At 38.4% G+C, this 20,773-nt stretch overlaps 1 pseudogene; it reads right to left on the minus strand.

Annotated features, from left to right (window-relative positions):
* Positions 1-13,641: 13,641 nt before the first annotated feature.
* Positions 13,642-14,228, minus strand: LOC116475909 (high mobility group protein B3-like; annotated as a pseudogene).
* Positions 14,229-20,773: the final 6,545 nt, after the last annotated feature.

A 20,773-nucleotide genomic window follows, 5' to 3' on the forward strand; every position in this document is an offset into this window, starting at 1 on the left:
GACTACTGTATTCCTATAAAATCTCCTTCTACAAAATAATAAAATAATAAATATAATAATAAATAAATATAAAATATAAAATAATCTTCTACAGAGAAGAAGCTGGAGTTCTTTTTTGTCACCTTGAATATCAGTGAATTGAAATCTCTAAAATAGTACAGGGTGGCCGTGATCTGTAAACCAACTTGATGACAGTACCCCACCCTTCCCTTCAATAAATACGCTGTGAGCCCAGATAGAGAAACCTAGTACCTTTATTAGATAAGGACACTAATTATAGTGAGGTAGGGCGCATTCATTCACATCCTCTGGTACTTCTGGAGAAGCAGGAGTAATGATGTGTCAGAACCGATAAAAGGTGCTCAGAAACATATTGCCTGCTTTTTGTCCATAGGGAATACACATCTGTGACTAAAGACATATTAGACTTTCTATGAAATACTCAACACGCAATCTTTATAAGGAAAATTTTCACTATTAGGCTATTTTTTAATACACCAGAGTTTAATTTATGTATTTTTTTCTGATGTAATGTTCCAACTCTTGGAAAGGTAGTTTATGAAATTTTTAAAAAAGAAGAAGCGCAAAATATTACACTAAAAGCAGAAAATCCTTTTACATATTAAATTAATTGGCTATTTGAACAATGTCCTAGTTTTCACCATATCTGCAAGCATCTCGTGATATGATATACAACAAATATCAGCAAATGTTATTCTTCTATAGAGTCTTTTCTTATGTCACTACTCCTGATTATATTACCCACAAGGAGAAAACATTTATGGTATTATTTAGCTTTTTTGTTTTTTAACATTCAATAAGCATTTAATTAGTTTCTCCTATGTCTATTTCAATAAAGAAGCTAGATTTTCTTTACTGATTTTGATTTGATTTTTTTACCAAACTTAGACATCTTTTCAAATTTGGCACTAAAATAAGAACAATAAGAATACTTAATTTGTATTACAAATAGCAAAGATTGATGCATGTAGACCACAGAAACTTGGCTACAAAGCTAGGCTTTTGGAGCTAGTAATATGAAGTCTCTCTAATGATGTATAGTTCTTCATGACCCATATTTGGTTCAAACTTAGCCCTTTACAGGTGTGGGAAGGTGGGGCAGAGTGGGAAACAAATCAGGTTCTATTAGCAGATTGGGGAGTGAAGGGGGTTCGAAGTGAAGTAAGTCTACCAGCTATTGCACAAATAATGAGTTTTGAATATTGCAGGGAAAAGTGTGGTTATTTGTTGCAGGAAAATAAAGTACCTGCCATTTCTGCATTTGTTTCAGGTTAAATAAATGTTTAAATATATTTTTGAGAAAGACGTGTGTTCATGGAAACCAGTAATTTTAATTCTAAAAATCATGACATAATTTTCACTTTTTTCTTCTCAAACCCATGCTTCCCAGTTGATCTTAAATTGGGACCCCTTCCTCACAAGTTTTAAACAGGTCTAATTCATGACAGTTCATATCCATATCTGAAATTAATGGCAGTGAATCTCTATGCCAGTGGTCACGATCACATGGCTCCATTCAGTTCCCAGAAGGACAATAGTGAGTCAAACTTCTTTAACCCCCATCAGGCTTCAGGGAGAGAGAACTTTCTCATCAAGGAGATCCTTGAGAACCCTGTTTTAAAGTCAGCTCCCGTCATATTGAACCTACAATTTTACTGCAATGTGTCTGCTAATTATCTTATACAATCATACACATTTATTTTATTTAGAGAACTGTTTCCTCTGCTTCTTCTAAGTTAATTTTCTAAAACTATTTTCTATAGAACCAGAAATAATTCGGCCAGAGGGAATTGTCAAAGCTAGTCCGTAACAATAGAAGAATGAGGTTTAAATAATTTATATTGGCCCAGGATTTACTTTTACTTATAGAAAACTTTTTAAAATTGCTTTTAAAGGCTTCTGTATTGGGCCTTTTTGTTTGTTTCTCTGTTTCGCATTTGCTATTTATTTATTTATTTATTTATTTATTTTTTGAGATGGAGTCTCCTTCTGTCACCCAAGCTAGAGTGCAATGGCATGATCTCAGCTCACTGCAACCTCCAGGGTTCAAGTGATGCCGGTGCCTCAGTCTCCCTTGTAGCTGGGATTACAGATGTGTGTCACCATGCTCAGCTAATGTATGTATTTTTAGTAGAGATGGAATTCTGCCATGTTCCTCAGGCGGGTCTCAGACTCCTGAGGCTGAAGCAATCCACCCACCTTGGACTCCAAAAGTGCTGGGATTACACATGTGAGCCACTGTGCGCAGCCTGCTTTTGCTTTATTAAAGACAAAAATATAAAGTTACTTTCTGAGGGATTAAGTAGTACACTAGGTGTATTTAATACAGTTACTTCACTTGGTTAGTCACTCTGTAGCCACTAAAAGTACAAATCCAATATTTAATAAGACTTTAATAAGAAGAAATAATTAATGAAAAATTAAAATTAATTTATAGCATTTAGACCAACTATAGTGAGGCATGTCTTAATAAAGCTTCTTTTAAAAAGGGAGGGAGACCGGGCATAATGGCTCATGCCTGTAATCCCAACACTATGATAATCCCAGCACTGTGGGAGGCTGAGGCAGGAGGATCACTTAGCCCAAGAGTCTGAGACTAGCCTGGGCAACAGAGTGAGACTCTGTCTCTACAAAACAATAAAAAGATTAGCTGTGCACGGTGGCATGCACCTGCAGTTCTAGCTACATGGGAGGCTGAGGCACAAGGATCAGGTGAGCCTGGGAGGTCAAGGCTGCAGTGAGCTGTGTTTGAGCTACTGAACTCCAGCCTGGGCATTATAATGAGATCCTGCCTCAAAAAATTAAAATAAAATAAAAAGTAAATAAAAAGGGAGAAGGAGTTATTATCAAGGCCAAAAGTAAAAATTATAGTGAGATTGATGTTCAAAGTTAATAACAACTGTGATTTTAACATGTTCTGATGTAGGCTTTACTGTCAAGTAGTTAAAAAAAAAAAAAAAAAGACTCAACCTCCATTTATGGGACAGTCAGTGGCCTGTGGCAATCTGTAAGGATGAGAGAGAGAAAAAAGCAGGATTAACATCTCACTCTCCCATGGGTCTGAACCATGGGACCTGCAAATCCCAAGACAGAGGGAGACTCATACAAGGTCACTTGGGATTAGGCATGCAAACTAATGGCCTTACTAATTGTTCCAAGGGGTCCTGTGATTGGGCGTGAAGCCAGCACACTTCAGCCAACAAAGCCTTTCAATTAGGTACAGTCGTAATGCCAAGTTCCTCAGCAAGAGCATGTGAAAAGGCTCCTTTTGACTTTTGATCAAATCCATTTAAAATCTTTGCCATGGGACCCTGAAAATCACCCTTATAAAATATGCCTGGAATGTCTCATACCTGGGAACTAATATTATATGTTATTCTTACTATAGAGCTTACGACCAATGAATTGGTTCATAACGCTCTCAAGTAAATGGATTTCAAAACAAAACACTGCTGTAGATCAGGCTGGAGACTGGAAATCCACCCACATTTGCCAGCAATGTCAGACTATCTGCTTTTGAAGGCAGGGTCCTTGTCTTACACCTCTGTGCAGGTGCAGAGCCCAACATATGGTGACATTTCATGAATTGTTTTTCTGATTGTATCGATAAGATAAACAGTGGATTCCTTGAGCTTGTAAAATACGCCTCAAACAAATAGGTGGTTTACGGTTTGGAAGACTCTTTTCTACTCTATTTTCTTGGCTACCCATGGTGAGACTTGAAATATTTGTGCTTTTAGGATAGCAGAAGAGCTTTTTTTCCCACCCCAGGAAATCCAGCACAGTGGCAGTGTGCCGGCTTCGTGGTGGTTGTCTAATCCCTCCTGCTTTGGAACGCTCATTTGTGCGAGATGTGAAGTCTTCTGCCTTAGATCTGATCACAGAACTATGGAGAAGGGCTTTCACTTCAGTACACTTTATTTTCTTTTCAAGTGTAAGAAAAACAAGGTTGGACCTACACGTAGTCCTGGATACTTTGTTTTCAGCTCTTATTTGTCTTTTCTATTGAATTTTTGGTGACAATAGTGATTCACAACCAAAAGAAGTATTCAGATTTATTCTCTTCAAAAGGGATACTCCCATAATTTCAACTCTGCTGAGGTAGATACAATAAGGGAAGTTAAAGAACCCCAAAGCAAAAGAGTTAGGACAGACTGCAGCAATTTCTGTGGCCTGTGCACACAATCATCTGCCTGTTCTACCAAGCTCCCCTATGTGGAATCAAACAAGTCTTCAGAGAAAGGAATTCAATTTGTTGTTTTTCTGGTAAGGAATGCAGGAATTTAGGAGACATTGAACACTTACATCTTAACCATGAAAGTTTGCAGAATGTAATCTGGAAAAATATACTTTTATAAATTTAAACAATATTTGCAAATTCAAATGCCTATAGAGACCAACAAGGTAAGAAATAAATTTGTGAAGTGGGGCAGGTATTAGATGAAAGAAGTGTTAAGGCTGTGGCACAGTGGTACATTTATGCCTGTTCCAAAGTTATTCAAATTATTGAACATACACACACACCTTGGGCCAAAAATTTCAGTGGCTATATATAGTTTTATGGCCATTACTTTAAGCCATAGATCCCATCTGGCATTTTGTTTAGGTTGTCCACGTTAGGAAAGTTTTTCCACATGGGACTTAAGCCTAGATCCGCTTACTGTCATGTGACATTTAAAGAGAGGTATGATTTCAAAAGAACTAAAGATTGAGCTATGTGGAAGCAGGACCTTCTTAGCCCTTCCTAATTCACCAAAAGCTCAATCTGCTACTACAATGACCCAGTGAGGACTGTGTCTGGACCCTCATTCAGTACTACTCTCCTTGAGCTCCCCCTAGAGGTCAGAGTCCTCCATTAACAGGCCCCCTGCTGTTACTCAGCCTCTTCTGAAAGGTGAGATAAATACGCTGGAATAGGAGTGGTACTGGTGTTGTTGATGCTAAGAAAAGAACAATCAAAAGAGAACTAAGAACAATATTTATATATATTTATTCCTCACGTCTTGTTCAATAAATATTGAGGGCATACTACATGCATAAAATTATGATACGTGTTCTGGACAATACAGAAATCACCAATACAATACCTCACTCTTTGGGGGAAACTAAAAGCCCGCATGAAGCAACCATTCTTTCTGCCATCTTAACCATTCTTTCTGCCATCTTAACCATTCTTTCTGAAGTCTTACAATTATCTTTCACTAATTTTTCTACTATGTACTTCTTAAGTAATGATGTTCTTAAGAATTCTTTTTGAACTTTCTTTCCTCATTTTATAGACCTTTATTTAGGTATGCCTGTTCTTTCTTCTGGTTTCAGTTGCCACCTATTTTCTGAAGATTTTCACCTTTGTATCTCTATATCTCTAGACTGCACCCTTCCTGAGTGACAGACTTAAGCTCACAATTTTCTGCTGGAATTCTCCCTTAGAATATTTCAAAGTCAATTCAAATCCAACGTATCCCAATGAAAAGTCAAGGCCACAAGTATTTGGTGCCATATGTGTGATACTAGCAATAAGTGCTATGAATCTAGATCACTTTGAGCTGAGATGCCTGGGAACGACTTATGGCAGAGGTAGACATGGGCAAGACTTCAAACAAGGGATTGTTATTGGGCAACACTGAACAAAATCAGGAGCACACCTACCATTGTTTCTTTTCTTCCTTTGTTTCTTTCTTTTTCTTTTTCTTTTTTTTTGGAGACAAAATGTCACTCTGTCACCCAGGCTGGAGTGTAGTGGTACAATCACAGCTCACTATAGCCTTAACTTCCTGGGCTCAAAAGATTATCCTGCCTTAGCCTCCTTATCTGGGACTACAGGCCAGTGCAGCCACACCTCAATAATTTTTAAATTTTCTGTAGAGATGAGGTCTCACTTATTGCCTAGGCTGGTCTCGATCTCCTGGTCTCAAGCAATCCTCCTGCCTTGGCCTCCCTAAGTGCTGGGATTATAGGCATGAGCCACAGTGCACAACCTTATCCCAATACTTTGGAGGTTCAAGCTCAGTTTTGACCTCTATTACAATCCATATATATATATATTTTTTTAAGTGGAAACTTCCCTCTTGGCAATCTTTTTCATTCTGTCTGTTTTATTTTTCCTCTTCTAATTGAGGAGATTGGAGATTGAAGACCAGATAAGCAGAAGTCCCAGCCATATTCAGCTCACCTCAAAAGTATACATATTTTCCAAACATTTATAGATTTCTTGATGCCTAGAAACCGAAAAGGACAATCATGAATCCCAGTTGAGAGGCAGCTTTTGAATGCCAGGCATTTTCTTTATTCACTCTCTCTCCACTTAAGAGTGTGGCTCTGGCTCTGCCTTTATTTCAGCCGGTAGCTGAATGCAGCCTCTCAGGCTCACAGCACTGCCCTGTAATCCTCTGAAAGGACTGCTGTTCTTTCTGTTCCCTCCCTAGCAGTGTGGCACTTCCAGCTTAAGCAACTCTCAGCCCAACTGAACTCTTTTATAATCCCACCAGGCAAGCTCTTTTGATACTTATTTCAAAATAAAATAGATGTTTTCTTCTTTATATCTTATGCAATGTTGTTTAGAAGGAACATGGAGAGGATTTTCTGTTCCCTGAGTAATCACAGTAGTTGCTTTTCTTCCTAGAATTGTAGATAATTAAGAACATGATTTTTTTTTTTTTTTTTTTTAGTGTACAACTAGGTACACCATGAAAATCTTAGCTGTGTTGTACTTTTTCATGAGAAAAAAAGTATCCTTTTTACTGTGATAGCCTCAGGGGTGAAATAAGTTATACTATGACAGCTTACAAAAAAGGCAATATCGTTGTGAAAATTCACTAGAAAACAAGAGGCTCTGTTGAAGAGTTCTAATGTCTTGTGGTTTTTCCTTCCAAAATGACAGTTATTAAAATTTTTTAAATTTTATTTATTTTTTTGTAGCCTTTTTATAGAAAACTGTCCATTTCATTTATCAACCAGAGTCATGAAAAAGATCTTTTATAATTGCATCTACTGAAGTTAATTAGGCATATTATATATCATGGCTTGTTTACCATAATACTGGCTTTGTTCTTAATTGAAGTGTTATTTGGTGAGTCTGTTTAATGAAGGGCTATGTGTTTTCTTTTGTAATTCTAAAAGTCACAAAAAATTTAGCCCAGATGAATAAATGAAGTTAAGAAGCATTTGAAGAAAGAAAAGAAGTCTCCCAATTTTTGCTAGTTTATTAAGCTAGTGCTTGCATTGGAAAGTAGTGAAAAATCTGTTTTGTTTTTAAAGGCAAAACTAGGCAACATCTCACTTTGCTTAGGTTTTGGTGGGATAGTCATTTGGCTTTTAAAAATGCATCCTACAGATACAAGAGCATGCACAGACTAGGAACCGGCATGACTTGTTTCAAAGTTAAGGACACAAATATGGTTATAATATAGTCATCTCCACCGTACCTCCACCAATCAATCATTTACTCCCCTGTACCTCTTTTTAGAAAACAAAGCAAAACAAAATAAAATGATATCTGTCTTTAAGACCAAACTTCTCTTTCCCTGCTAGGCAAAAAAAAGAAGAAGAAAAACAAACAAACAACAACAAAAAAAAAAAAAAAAGAAGAAGAAGAAAAATCCAAGAACCCTAACAAGGGTGACACTTGTCCTGATTCCAATACTAAACAGAAAGGAAGCTATCTGCCCAATTAGACTCCTTCTGCCATTGCTGTTCCCTGGCACACAATGTTGATGTTAAGGCCTGAGCCTGCAGATTGATGGACAGTGGGTGTGTACCATCGCTGAGGTGTTCTTGCTGTTATATATACATGCCAGGCCATAGGAGTGTCCTGTATTATGTATGTGCCAAGGTGAAAACTCTTTTTAGTTCATACCACCATGCTCAGCTACTGTTGCTGAAAGCACATAAAATGGGAGGAAAGAGTATTTCAGAGGTGTAAAATAGCATGTGTTACACTTCGAGACAGAAGAGATATGGTCATGTCTAGACAGAGAAATACACTGGAAAACATCACTTTCTAACAGTGGATAACTTTGGACTATAGGATCATAGATGACTTTGTTTCAATTTTCTTAGTCTTCTGCAAGAAAACCACATTACCTTATTATTTAAAAATGTTTTAGTACCCAAAGGAGTAAAAAATCAGTGACAGAGGAAAAAACAAAACCTAGAAGTGATATTATTTTTATTTTTATTATTATTATTATTTTTGAGATAAGTTCTCACTGTCACCCAGGCTGGAGTGCAGTGGCCCAATCATAGCACTGCAGCCTTGAACTCCTGTCTTCAAACTATCCTCCCACCTCAGCCTCATGAGTAGCTGGGACTACAGGAACACACCACCATGAATAGCTAATTTTTAATTTTAATTTTTTTTGGAGAGATGGAGTCTCCCTATGTTGTCCAGGCTGGGCTTGAACTCCTGAGCTCAAGTGGTCCTCCCACCTCAGCCTTCCGAAGTGTTGGGATTATAGGCGTGAACCACTGTGTCCAGCTAGTAATATTTTAAAAAGTGTTACGGGGCAGTACTCAAGCTGTATAAGAAGAAGAAAATGAAAAAAATTAATTCATCAGATTTAATGAAAACATTGATGTAGGAATCCAGTTCTCAAATAAAGCCTGGATCTGGGTACTGGCAGATTCTGTGGAGAAGGTTATAGAGAAATAAGAAAGAATGTAGGGCTGAATTCAGCATGGAAGTTTTTCTCACTTGTTTTTTCTATCTCAAAGGTGCCACCCACAGAGATGCCTGAGAATTTTCCTTAGTCCTTCACTCCCTTCTATTTCAGGATTTTGCTTTATGTCTTTGTTTTCCTGCATCTTGAATGTGGTATATCAAAGTATAAATATTTTTATGCTCATCCTGGTTGGTGTCCTCTGAACTTCTTGGATCTGTTGTTTTGTGACTTTGAGGGGAGACAACCGTCTTGCCCTGCTCAGGTGCAACAGCAGTTAAAAACATGCAGATCATCAACTAAAGTAACTAGAATCAGTCATTAACCATGCCCCTTGTCCCTCTTCCTATCTCCTTTTGGTTTTATTACTATTAAGGCATAGTAAAACCAACAGACCAGGAGATAACTGCCATTGAAAAGGTAGTTTATTATACTCTCAGATCCCAAGAGAAGGAGTACAGGTCATGCCACAGAGGCCGCATAGGGAAGCGCCAGCGCTGGTCCCGAAGCAGAGGGAGAGGGCAAAACTGGTGCCCACGAGCCTTCACCATAGTTTCTATGGGGAAAATGGGCAAGGCAGGGCAATCAGGCTTAGAATGGGAGAGCTTGAAAATTCCAGCAAGTTCTGGGGTATGGGGGTTGTCCCTAGTTGTCTGGCATCTAGCCCTGGGGTGAATTTCAGGGTGTATAGTGGCTTGGAGTGTGAGATAAGGGAGGTGGTTGAGGGTATAGACTCTGAATTGGTTCATTTGTATTTGAATAGTGTGCTGCTGGGGAGGAGAAACCCCTTTGACAAGAGGGGGGACAAAGGAGGCAGGAGGCTAAGGCAAGATGACTCAGGCATATTATCAGGTTGTCCAGAATTTGATGTATCTGGCATATGCATGTAGGATAGATAAAGCATCAAGCTTACAGAAGCAGGTGACATGGTTAATATACCCTTCTCCCTCTCATCCTCTTTCTCTCTCCCTCTGGCTTTCATACTCCTGTGAAGAGGCTCATGACAAAGGTCCAGTGTACTTTGCTAATGCGTGGTGGGTGGAGAGCGGTGGGAGAGTTGAAAATGGGATGGGGCAACAGGATGAATCTCCACTCTTGGGTGCCTCACAGCATCCCCAGTTACCTAAAGAACTTCACTTTACTGAAGGAGTCTTTTTTTTTTTTTTTTTTTTTTTGGAGACAGAGTCTCGCTCTGTCACCCAGGCTGGAGTGCAGTGGCGCGATCTCGGCTCACGGCAAGCCCTGCCTCCCGGGTTCACGCCATTCTCCTGCCTCAGCCTCCCGAGTAGCTGGGACTACAGGCCCCCGCCACCACGCCTGGCTAATTTTTTGTATTTTTAGTAGAGACGGGGTTTCACTGTGGTCTCGATCTCCTGACCTCGTGATCCGCCCGCCTCGGACTCCCAAAGTGCTGGGATTACAAGCGTGAGCCACCGCGCCCGGCCTGAAGAAGTCTTTTGTGTGTAAAATCATAGCTAAGAAAGATGTATCATTAAACTAGCGATAGCTGTGTTATCAAAAATTACCCTAATAATGATGAATAATTTTAAAATTATTAAAATGCCTTTATGCATAATTTTTACTCCAAATTTGAATACTTATTAAGCTATGTATGTGGATATATATGGTTTAGAAAATACGTATTTAGAAAATATAAAGTATATATTTTACAATTTTGATTTGTATATTAAAAATATAAACCCTATATTGTATGTTTTATATTACAAATATATTTATATATGAGATATTACAAATGTTATAAGAATTTAAGTGACAGACAATGCATTTATTACACAGGACATTGACCATTCTTACCAACCTCGAACTTTCTAAATCACGAGTCTCCTTCAAAACCTATTTAAAGTTCCACATCCTTGGGGAACTTGGGAGTAAGCCTTGCTCCCTAACAGGCTAATCCTGCTCATGGTATTGCAGCACTGATTACACTTGCTAATCTACCCCAGGTTATGGCCACAGTGTTCTCCAAATAAAGGTTTTTTTCTGAATATTTCTGATATTCAGAATACAGGATATAGGAATACTCCTATACCTGAGTTTTTATCTTGAGTGTCATTATCTCTCTTCTCCAACTCCCCATGTCCTCACATTCTGTATGCTCAATTACTAGAATTCTATTTTGACCTGTGTTTTGAGTTTTTGCAATATTATCCTGCCTTGCTGCTTAGATCTGCTGAAGGGTTTCTGCCAGTACAGAAGCCCAGTCTTTGTAGATTATAGATTTCCTAGATGGTGATGACAAGCCTGTCTCTTCTGCCAAGTATCTCCTTCTACTATTATTGATGTGTCCTGCCACCCCAAACCTGCAATTTACTAACAGATGAGTCTATTTCTAAATCCTGGATGTTATCTTAAATTAAACCTTACCTTGAGTAACTAACCATGCCTAGATGATGAGTTATAAAATAATATACTAAGCATTCCTGCTAGTTTTGCTCTCTTCTCACACACTTTATGTCAAACACATTGACCTGTTTCGCAGCCAACTGGATTTGGGGAATCACTTCTCCTGTTACATTTGGAGGAGGCGTACTTCCTCCTGTCTACAATTCATCCTTCCACTTGAGTTTGAATTCTCCCTGCTCCCTGCTTCTGAGACCTCTCACATGTGATTATTTGATAAATGTCTACCTCCCACAGTAGGCTGTAATTTGTAGGAGATCAGTGATCTTATTCTATTTTTGATTCCTATTGCACCCCTAATGCCTGGCAGACTGCCTGGCACATAGTAAGTGCTCAATAAATATCTGTTGAATAAACAAATGAAAATGCTAAGGCCCTTGAAGTATGGGACTGCATAATGTAAACTCCATCTTAGAATGTACTGTTATGTTACTCAGACTCTCAAAATATATGTAAATGATGAATGAAGACATTCTTGAAGAAATATATAATTTAATGCTGTGTTAGAATTCATAGGTTTCAGAAGATTAATCTTCAATTTCAGAAAAAAAGTATTCTGCATAGAAGTTTAGACCTAAATAAAAGAAGACATATCCCTAGATGAAAGTTCAGACTAGCTCTCAATGATATGGTGCATTCCTAGGCTCATTTTGATGGTCAATATCCACATTCCTTTTTTGAAATCTGTTTAAATAATTTTCTCCTTTTCATATTGGCAAGAAAACAGAACTGGTTTGATCAAAAGACTCAATGCAGTTTCTAACCATTGCACAAGCCAACAAAAGGCTCACTCTGTGTTCATTTTTGGGTTAGTCCACATCTCCATCATTTATTATGGAATGTAACTGGTATTTCCTGCTTTCACAAAGAAACTCAAACCCCAGTTGAAATATCAAGAACTCAAAAGGATGGGGCTGTGTTCTCTCCATTCGTAAAACAAGGAATCCTCCCTCCACAAAAATCCCAAATAAGAGCTGAGGGCCTAACAACAGCAGTCCCAATTCTGTTTGCTCTGTAGCAGTGCTGTTCAGTAGAAACCTAATGCCAGTTTCTTAAATATAAGCCACATGTGTAATTTAAAATTTTCTAATATCCACATTTAAAAAAAGGTAAGAGAAATGTTGAAAATAATTTTAGTAATGTATTATTAAAATGTAATGCTGTTTACTTAATTTCAAAAATATTTCAGCATTCTAAACATACAAAAAAAAACAGAATGTGGAGATCATGTTTAAGTACAGAAGGTTCTTGAACTTTCATTGATGCAGTGGCTCTTCGCTTTGTTGAAAATGAAAAGTTCTACAGTTTGTTTAAAAACAAATGGTTTAACAACTACCACACTGAACTGAAAAAAAGCAAAAACAAAAAGTAAACACTTCTCAAGCCACCTGACCACCTTTTGTTCACAGCAAGGAATGGTAGCAGAATGCTATGTCATTAGATATAGAAACAAGACAACCTGAGGCTAAATGGATGCCCAGTGCAGAGTCAACAGGCCCAGCCTCATAGTGCACAGCCTGAGCTATGGCCACTCCCAGAGGCATCTTCCACCACAGCCTCAACATCAAGCAAAGAGCATCAAGAGTTTGTCTTGGTTGTTTTGTTCGTTTTACAAACTATGGATATATGCAGTTGATAACTCAGGATTTCTAGCCAATAACTATGTAGTTAACACTACCTTACAAATTAAAAAAAAAAAAAATGCTAGAAGCACCTTTAAATGCCTTATCACACTAACAGCAAAGCACATAGAGTGAGGAGAGCATGAAATTACCTTTTCATTTTAAAAATATTTGGAAATATGTACAACTTTGATATAGTTTCAGGGTGCTCTAGACCCACGTGGCCACTTCATGTAAAGAGTTTCTAGTTTGAGAAACAACAATATGATCGTAATCAAACTTTGTAATTAAAACTAATGAGGGCAACAGACACTTCTCAAATAAGAGATGTGTCAATTACAGCTCTCCCCTACTTTAAGGCAGGGGTCCCCAACCCCTGGGCCATAGATAGATACCAGTCAGTGGCCTGTTAGGAACCAGGCCACACAGCAGGAGGTGAGTGGCAAGTGAGCAAAGCTTCATCTGTATTTACAACCACTTCCGATGGCTCACATTACCATCTGAGCTCCGCCTCCTGCCAGATCAGCAGCAGCTCTCATAGGAGAGCAAACCCTGTTGTGAACTGTGCATACAAGGGATCTAGTTTAGCTGCTGCTTATGAGAATCTAACTAATGCCTGATGATCTGTCATTGCCTCCCATCACCCCCAGAAAGACTGTCTAGTTGAAGGAAAACAAGCTCTGGGCTCCCACTGATTCTACGTTATGGTGAGTCATATAATTATTTCACTATATATTACAATGTAATAATAATAGAAATAAAGTGCACAATAAATTTAATGTGCGTGAATCATCCCAAAGACCATCTCCCGACCCATCCATGGAAAAACTGTCTTCCACAAAACTGGTCCCTGGTTCCAAAAAGGTTGGGGACTGCTGCTCTAAAGTATTCACAAGGAGACAAACAGTTTTTTAAATTTTTTACTCCTCTTCCTCCTCCTTCTTTTCTTCCTCCTCATTTTCTTTGTTGTCCTCTTCCACCTTTTTCCAGGCAACTTTAGTGGAATGCTTTGGGCCATCAAACTTTCCTTTAGACTTACAGTCAGCAATAACCTTCTCATACTTCTTCAGCTGTGCCACCTTAGTGATGTAAGGCTACTTTTCACTGTCATTTAAGTTATTCCACATCTCACCCAGCTTTTTGACACATCTCCAATAGAGATGTCAGGGTTTGTGGATTTGATCTTGTAGCAGAATTCTGAACAGAACAGGAAGAGTCCAGATGGTGGCCTTTTGGGAGCATTAGGGTTCTTCTTGCCTCCCTTAGCTGGTTCATAATTCTTCATCTCCCAATCATAGTGTACTTTATCTGCCTTTGCCATTTCGTCAAATTTAGACTTCTCTTTCCCAGACATCGTCTTCCACCTCTCAGAGCAATTCTTGGAAAATTCTGTAAAATTAATAGGGAACTCTAGATTTTTCTTTTTATGTTCTTCTCTGCCTATCTGCACAAAGAAGGCATAGGCAGACATCTTGCCCTTCGGTTTCTTTGGGTCAACTTTATCCATCCTGACTGTATTGTTCCAATATATTTTATTTAGCTTAAAATATCAAAAAACTCATTTCAACATGTAATCAATATGAAAATTATTTAGATATTTTACTTTTTTTTTTCCTATACTAAGTCTGCAATCTGATGTGTACTTTTACACTTCAAGTCAAACTAGCTAAAATTTGAGAGCTTAATCGCAAGATGTGGCTAATGGTTACACATTAGGTGGCATAGTTCTAGAATATGCTTCTGTGCTATTGTTTCCCATACAATTGAAAAAGATGTCCACATTTATTTCTACTGCAGCCATTGGTACCATAATGAGGAAAGGCCAGCTGCTAAAATCTCTGTAAAGTTTTAATAGATTCATTAAGTAAGATCTAACCAAGTGCTTCAGTTCTCTCCAAGCCTCTGCTCACTGCAGCTGCAGTTGCTAGATTAAGCTCAGCTTTGATACAATGTGACTGGGTTCATGCTGCTGCTCTTATTGCTGCCATCATTATACAACCTTGTCCAGGCTCACTGTGGCCAGACACAGGAAGAACTCTTTTTCCTTTCATTATCAAGTGCAGCCAAGTGTGCTCAAGCCAAAACTGACTTGACATCTCAGTCCCACAGCTTTTGTCAGATTCACTCACTTGTATTCTTTCTGTTTTTCTTACTCTGGGTAACTCTAATGATCAGAAAGCATCCTTCTAGGCCAAGTACCTATAAATGCTAATAATAATAATAAGTAACAAGTAGCTATAAATGCTAGAATAATATATATATGAGTTTTTAAATTTATTTTTTTGAGACAGGGTCTCACTGTTGCCCAGGCTAGAGTGCAGTAGTGCGGTTATAGCCCACCGCAGCCTCAAATTCCTGTACTCCAGCAATCCTCCCTCCCACCTCAGTCTCCTGAGTGGCAGGGACCACAGGTGCACAGCACAATGTCTGGCTAATTTTTTAATTTTTTGTAGAGATGGGGTCTCTCTATGTTGTTGCCCAGGCTGTTTTTGAACTCTTGGACTCAAGCAATCCTTCTGCCTTGGCCTCTCAAAGTGTTGGAAATACAGGTGTGAGCCACCCCACCACAGCCAGCTGAATGCTTTTTTTTTTTTTTTTTTTTTGAGATGAAGTCTCGCTCCTGTCGCCCAGGCTGGAGTGCAATGGCACGATCTTGGCTCACTGCAACCTCCATCTCCTGGGTTTAAGTGATTCGTGATTCTCCTGCCTCAGCCTCCCGAGTAGTTGGGATTACAAGTGCATGACACCACCCCTGGCTAATTTTTGTATTTTTAGTAGAGACAGCGTTTTACAATGTTGGCCGGGCTGATCTCGAACGCCTGACCTCAGGCGATCCGCCCGCCTTGGCCTTCGAAAGTGCTGGGATTACAGGCATGTGCCACCGCACCCGGCCCCGAATAATATCTTTAAAATAAGGTTTTAACAGACAGGACAAACAAATTTGTGGAGAATTAATAAACCAAGCTTTAGTGTCATGAGAATAGCATAAGTTTTCTTAAATTTTCATATGTAGTAAACCACAAAGATTATACTGTGGATTCTGATAATTTCCAGCTCATCTTTACTAGAGAGTGATTGATAGTAGATCTAACCTAAGATGATTTTGTTGATTTTTCAAATTGTGTTGCTTGCACCTAATGCATCGGCAGAGCCTGCTGCTGGGAGCTCTGGGGCAGAGGAGAGAGGCAGGTGTGGATAAAGGGTAGCAGGCAGCAGGGCATCTACTTCTCATTCTCCTTTTCCCAAACCCCCATCATTGTCTTCCATTGTTTTTCTTTCAATGCTTCTGGGCAAGATCTGGTATGGATAAATGGTTTCTGTGCCCAATTTTTAAAAGCCCACCTACCTAAGGGAATTGTCTCTGTTTTGATTCAGTCTGCATATTTTTGTGCTCCCCATATTACATTTTTATCCTGCCATCTGTTCTGAGATGTCCACTTTTTCCTTAGAGGCTTTACTACTAAGTACTGTCTTTGCTTGTGCAACTGTTCAAAGAAAAATCTTTCAGTACCACATCTTTTAAGCTCATTTTTATTGTGTGTGTGTGTGTGTGGTTTTTTTTTTTTTTGCTTTCTGTTTATTTAAGTAATATTCTTACTGTGGGGGAAGAAACTAAACAGAAAAACAGGACATAAAAGTCATCCATAATCGCATCACACAGAGATAAAAATGTTAACATTTTGATAAATTTCCTCCTGAATTTTAGTTCATGTATATTTTAAAGTAAATTTGAATCATCTTTTATGTGCTTTTCATTATTGTGATCTTGTGTCTATTTCATTAAGGCATAATCATTATTAACTTTAAAATTATTTTTTTTTAATTTTTTAAATTATACTTTAAGTTCTGGGGTACATGTGCAGAACATGCAGGTTTGTTACATAGGTATACATGTGCCATAGTGGTTTGCTATACCCACCAACCCAACATCTACATTAGGTATTTCTCCTAATGGTATCCCTCCCTACCCCCCGCCCCCTGCCAACCCCTGACAGGCCCCAGTATGTGATATTCTCTTCCTTGTGTGTATGTGTTCTCATTGTTCTACTCCCAGTTATGAGTGAGAACCTGTGGTGTTTGGTTTTTTGTTCTTGTGTTAGTTTGCTGAGAATGATGGTTTCCAGCTTCATCCATGCCCCTGCAAAGGGCATGAACTCATCCTTTTTTATGGCTGCATAGTATTCCATGGTGTATATGTGCCACTTTTTGTTTATCCAGTCTATCATTGATGGGCATTTGGGTTGGTTCCAAGTCTTTGCTATTGTGAACAGTGCCACAATAAGCATATGTGTGCATGTGTCTTTATAGTAGAATGATTTATCATCATTTGGGTGTATATCCAGTAATGGGAGTGCAGGGTCAAATGGTATTTCTTGTTCTAGATCCTTGAGGAATTGCCACACTGTCTTCCACAATGGTTGAACTAATTTACACTCCCACCAACAGTGTGAAAGCATTCCTATTTCTCCACGTCCTCGTCAGCATCTGTTTCCTGACTTTTTTATGGTTGCCATTCTAACTGGTGTGAGATGATATCTCACTGTAGTTTTGATTTGCATTTCTCTAGTGACCAGCGATGATGAGCCTTTTTTCATATATTTGTTGCCTGGATAAATGTCTTCTTTTGAGAAGTGTCTGTTCACATTCTTTGCCCACTTTTTGATGGGGTTGTTTTTTTCTTGTAAATTTGTTTAAATTCTTTGTAGATTCTGGATATTAGCCCTTTGTCAGATGGATAGATTGCAAAAATTTTCTCCCATTCTGTAGGTTGCCTGTTCACTCTGATGATAGTTTCTTTTGCTGTGCGGAAGGTCTTTAGTTTAATTAGATCCCATTTGTCAATTTTGGCTTCTGTTGCCATTGCTTTTGGTGTTTTAGTAATGAAGTCTTTGCCCATGCCTATGTTCTGAATGGTATTGCCTAATTTTTCTTCTAGGGTTTTTATGGGTTTTGATCTACATTTAAGTCTTTAATCCATCTTGAGTTAATTTTTGTATAAGATGTAAGGAAAGGATCCAGTTTCAGCTTTCTGCATTTGGCTAGCCAGTTTTCCCAACACCATTTATTAAATACAGAATCCTTTCCCTATTGCTTGTTTTGGTCAGGTTTGTCAAAAATCAGATGGTAGTAGATGTGTGACATTGTTTCTGAGGCCTCTATTCTGTTCCATTGATCTAGATATCTGTTTGGTACCAGTACCATGCTGTTTTGGTTACTGTAGCATTGTAGTATCGTTTGAAGTCAGGTGGTGTGATGCCTACAGCTTTGTTTTTTGCTTAGGATTGTCTTGACTATGCAGGCTCTTTTTTGGCTCCATATAAAATTTAAAGTAGTTTTTTCCAATTCTGTGAAGAATGTCAATGGTAGCTTGATGGGGATAGCACTGAATCTATAAATTACTTTGGGCAGTATGGCCATTTTCATGATACTGATTCTTCCTATCCATCAACATGGAATGTTTTTCCATTTGTTTGTGTCCTCTCTTCTTTCCATGAGCAGTGGTCTGTAGTTCTCCTTGAATAGGTCCTTCATATACCTTGTAAGTTGTATTCCTAGGTATTTTATTCTCTTAGTACCAATTGTGAATGGGAGTTCACTCATGATTTGGCTCTCTGTTTGTCTATTATTGGTGTATAGGAATGCTTGTGATTGTTTGCACATTGATTTTGTATCCTGAGGCTTTGCTGTAAGTTGCTTATCTGCTTGAGGAGATTATGGGCTGAGACTCTGGGGTTTTCTAAATATACAATCATGTCATCTGCAAACAGAGACAATTTGACTTCTTCTTTTCCTAATTGAATACTCTTTATTTCTTTCTCTTGCCTGATTGCCCTTGCCAGAACTTCCAACACTATGTTGAATAGGAGTGGTGAGAGAGGGCATCTTTGTGCCAGTTTTCAAAGGGAATCTAGTTTTTGCCCATTCAGTATGATATTGGCTGTGGGTTTGTCATAAATAGCTCTTATTGAGATACGTTCCATCACTGCCTAGTTTGTTGAGCGTTTTTTAGCATGAAGGGCTGTTGAATTTTATCAAAGGCCTTTTCTGTAACTATTGAGATAACCATGTGGTTTTTGTCGTTGGTTCTGCTTATCTGATGGATTACATTTATTGATTTGCATATGTTGAACAAGCCTTGCATCCTGAGATTAAACTGACTTGATTGTGGTGGATAAGCTTTTTGCTGTGTTGCTGGATTATCTTTGCCAGTATTTTATTGAGGATTTTCACATCGATTTCATCAGGGATATTGGCCTGAAATTTTCTTTTTTTGTTGTGTCTCTGCCAGGTTTTGGTATCAGGATGATGCTGGCCTCATAAAATGAGTTAGGGAGGAGTCCTTCTTTTTCTATGGTTTGGAATAGTTTTAGAAAGAATGGTGCCAGCTCCTCTTTGTATCTCCAGTAGAATTCAGCTGTGACTCTCTCTGGTCCTGGGCTAATTTTGGTTGGTAGCTATTAATTGCTGCCTCTATTTCAGAACTTGCTCTTGGCCTTCTCAGGGATTCTTCTTCTTCCTAGTTTAGTTTTGGGAGGGTGTATGTGTCCAGTAATTTATCCATTTTTTCTAGATTTTCTAGCTTATTTGCATAGAGGTGTTTATAGTATTCTTTGATGGTAGTTTGTATTTCTGTGGGATTGGTGGTGACATCCCCTTTATCATTTTTTATCGCATCTATTTGATTATTCTCTCTTGCTTTCTTTATTGGTCTGGCTAGTGGTCTATCTATTTTGTTGATCTTTTCAAAAAACTAGCTCCTGGATTCATTGATTTTTTGAAGGGTCTTTCATGTCTCTATCTCCTTCAGTTCTGCTCTGATCTTAGTTATTTCTTGTCTTCTGCTAGCTTTTGATTTTGTTTGCACTTTCTTCTCTAGTTCTTTTTATTGTGATGTTAGCGTGTCGATTTTAGATCTTTCCTGCTCTCTCTTGTAGGCATTTAGTGCTATAAATTTCCCTCTACACACTGCTTTAAATGTGTCCCAGAGATTCTGGTACATTCTGTCTTTATTCTCATTGGTTTCAAAGAACATCTTTATTTCTGCCTTCATTTCATTATTTATCCAGTAGTCATTCAGGAGCGGGTTGTTTAGTTTCCATGTAGTTGTGCAGTTTTGAGTGAGTTTTTTAATCCTGAGATCTAATTTGATTGCACTGTGGTCTGAAAGACTGTTTGTTATGATTTCTGTTCTTTTGCATTTTCTGAGGAGTGTTTTATTTTCAATTATGTTGTCAATTTTAGAATAAATGTTATGTGGTGCTGAGAAGAATGTGTATTCTGTTGATTTGGAGTGGAGAGTTCTGTAGATGTCTATTAGGTCGGCTTGGTCCAGAGCTGAGTTTAAGTCCTGGATATCCCTGTTAATTTTCTGTCTCATTGATCTGTCTAATACTGACAGTAGGGTGTTAAAGTCTCCTGCTACTATTGTGTGGGAGCCTAAGTCTCTTTGTAGGTCTCTAAGAACTTGTTTTAGAAATGTGAGTGCTCCTGTATTGGATGCATATATATTTAGGATAGCTCTTCTTGTTGCATTGATCCCTTTACCATTATGTAATGACCTTCTTTGTCTCTTTTTAGCTTTGTTGGTTTAAAGTCTGTTTTATCATAGACTAGGATTGCAATCTCTGCTTTTTTTGCTTTCCATTTTTGTGGTAAATATTTCTCCATCCCTTTATTTTGAGCCTGTGTGTGTCTTTGCATGTCAGATGGGTCTCCTGAATACAGCACACCAATGGGTCTTGACTCTTTATCCAATTTGCCAGTCTGTGTCTTTTAATTGGGGCATTTAGCCCATTTACATTTAAGGTTCATATTGTTATATGTGAATTTGATTCTGCCATTAAGATGCTAGCTGGTTATTTTGCCCATTACTTGTTGCAGTTTCTTCATAGTGTTGATGGTCTTTACAAGTTGGTATGTTTTTGCAGTGGCTGATACCAGCTGTTTCTTTCCATATTTAGTGCTTCCTTCAGGAGCTCATGTAGGGCGGGCCTGGTGGTGACAAAATCTCTCAGCATTTCCTTTACTCTAAAGGATTTTATTTCTCCTTTG

This window comes from Hylobates moloch, unplaced genomic scaffold, assembly GCF_009828535.3.
Source record: "Hylobates moloch isolate HMO894 unplaced genomic scaffold, HMol_V3 SCAFFOLD_2, whole genome shotgun sequence".
NCBI classification, from domain to species: domain Eukaryota; kingdom Metazoa; phylum Chordata; class Mammalia; order Primates; family Hylobatidae; genus Hylobates; species Hylobates moloch.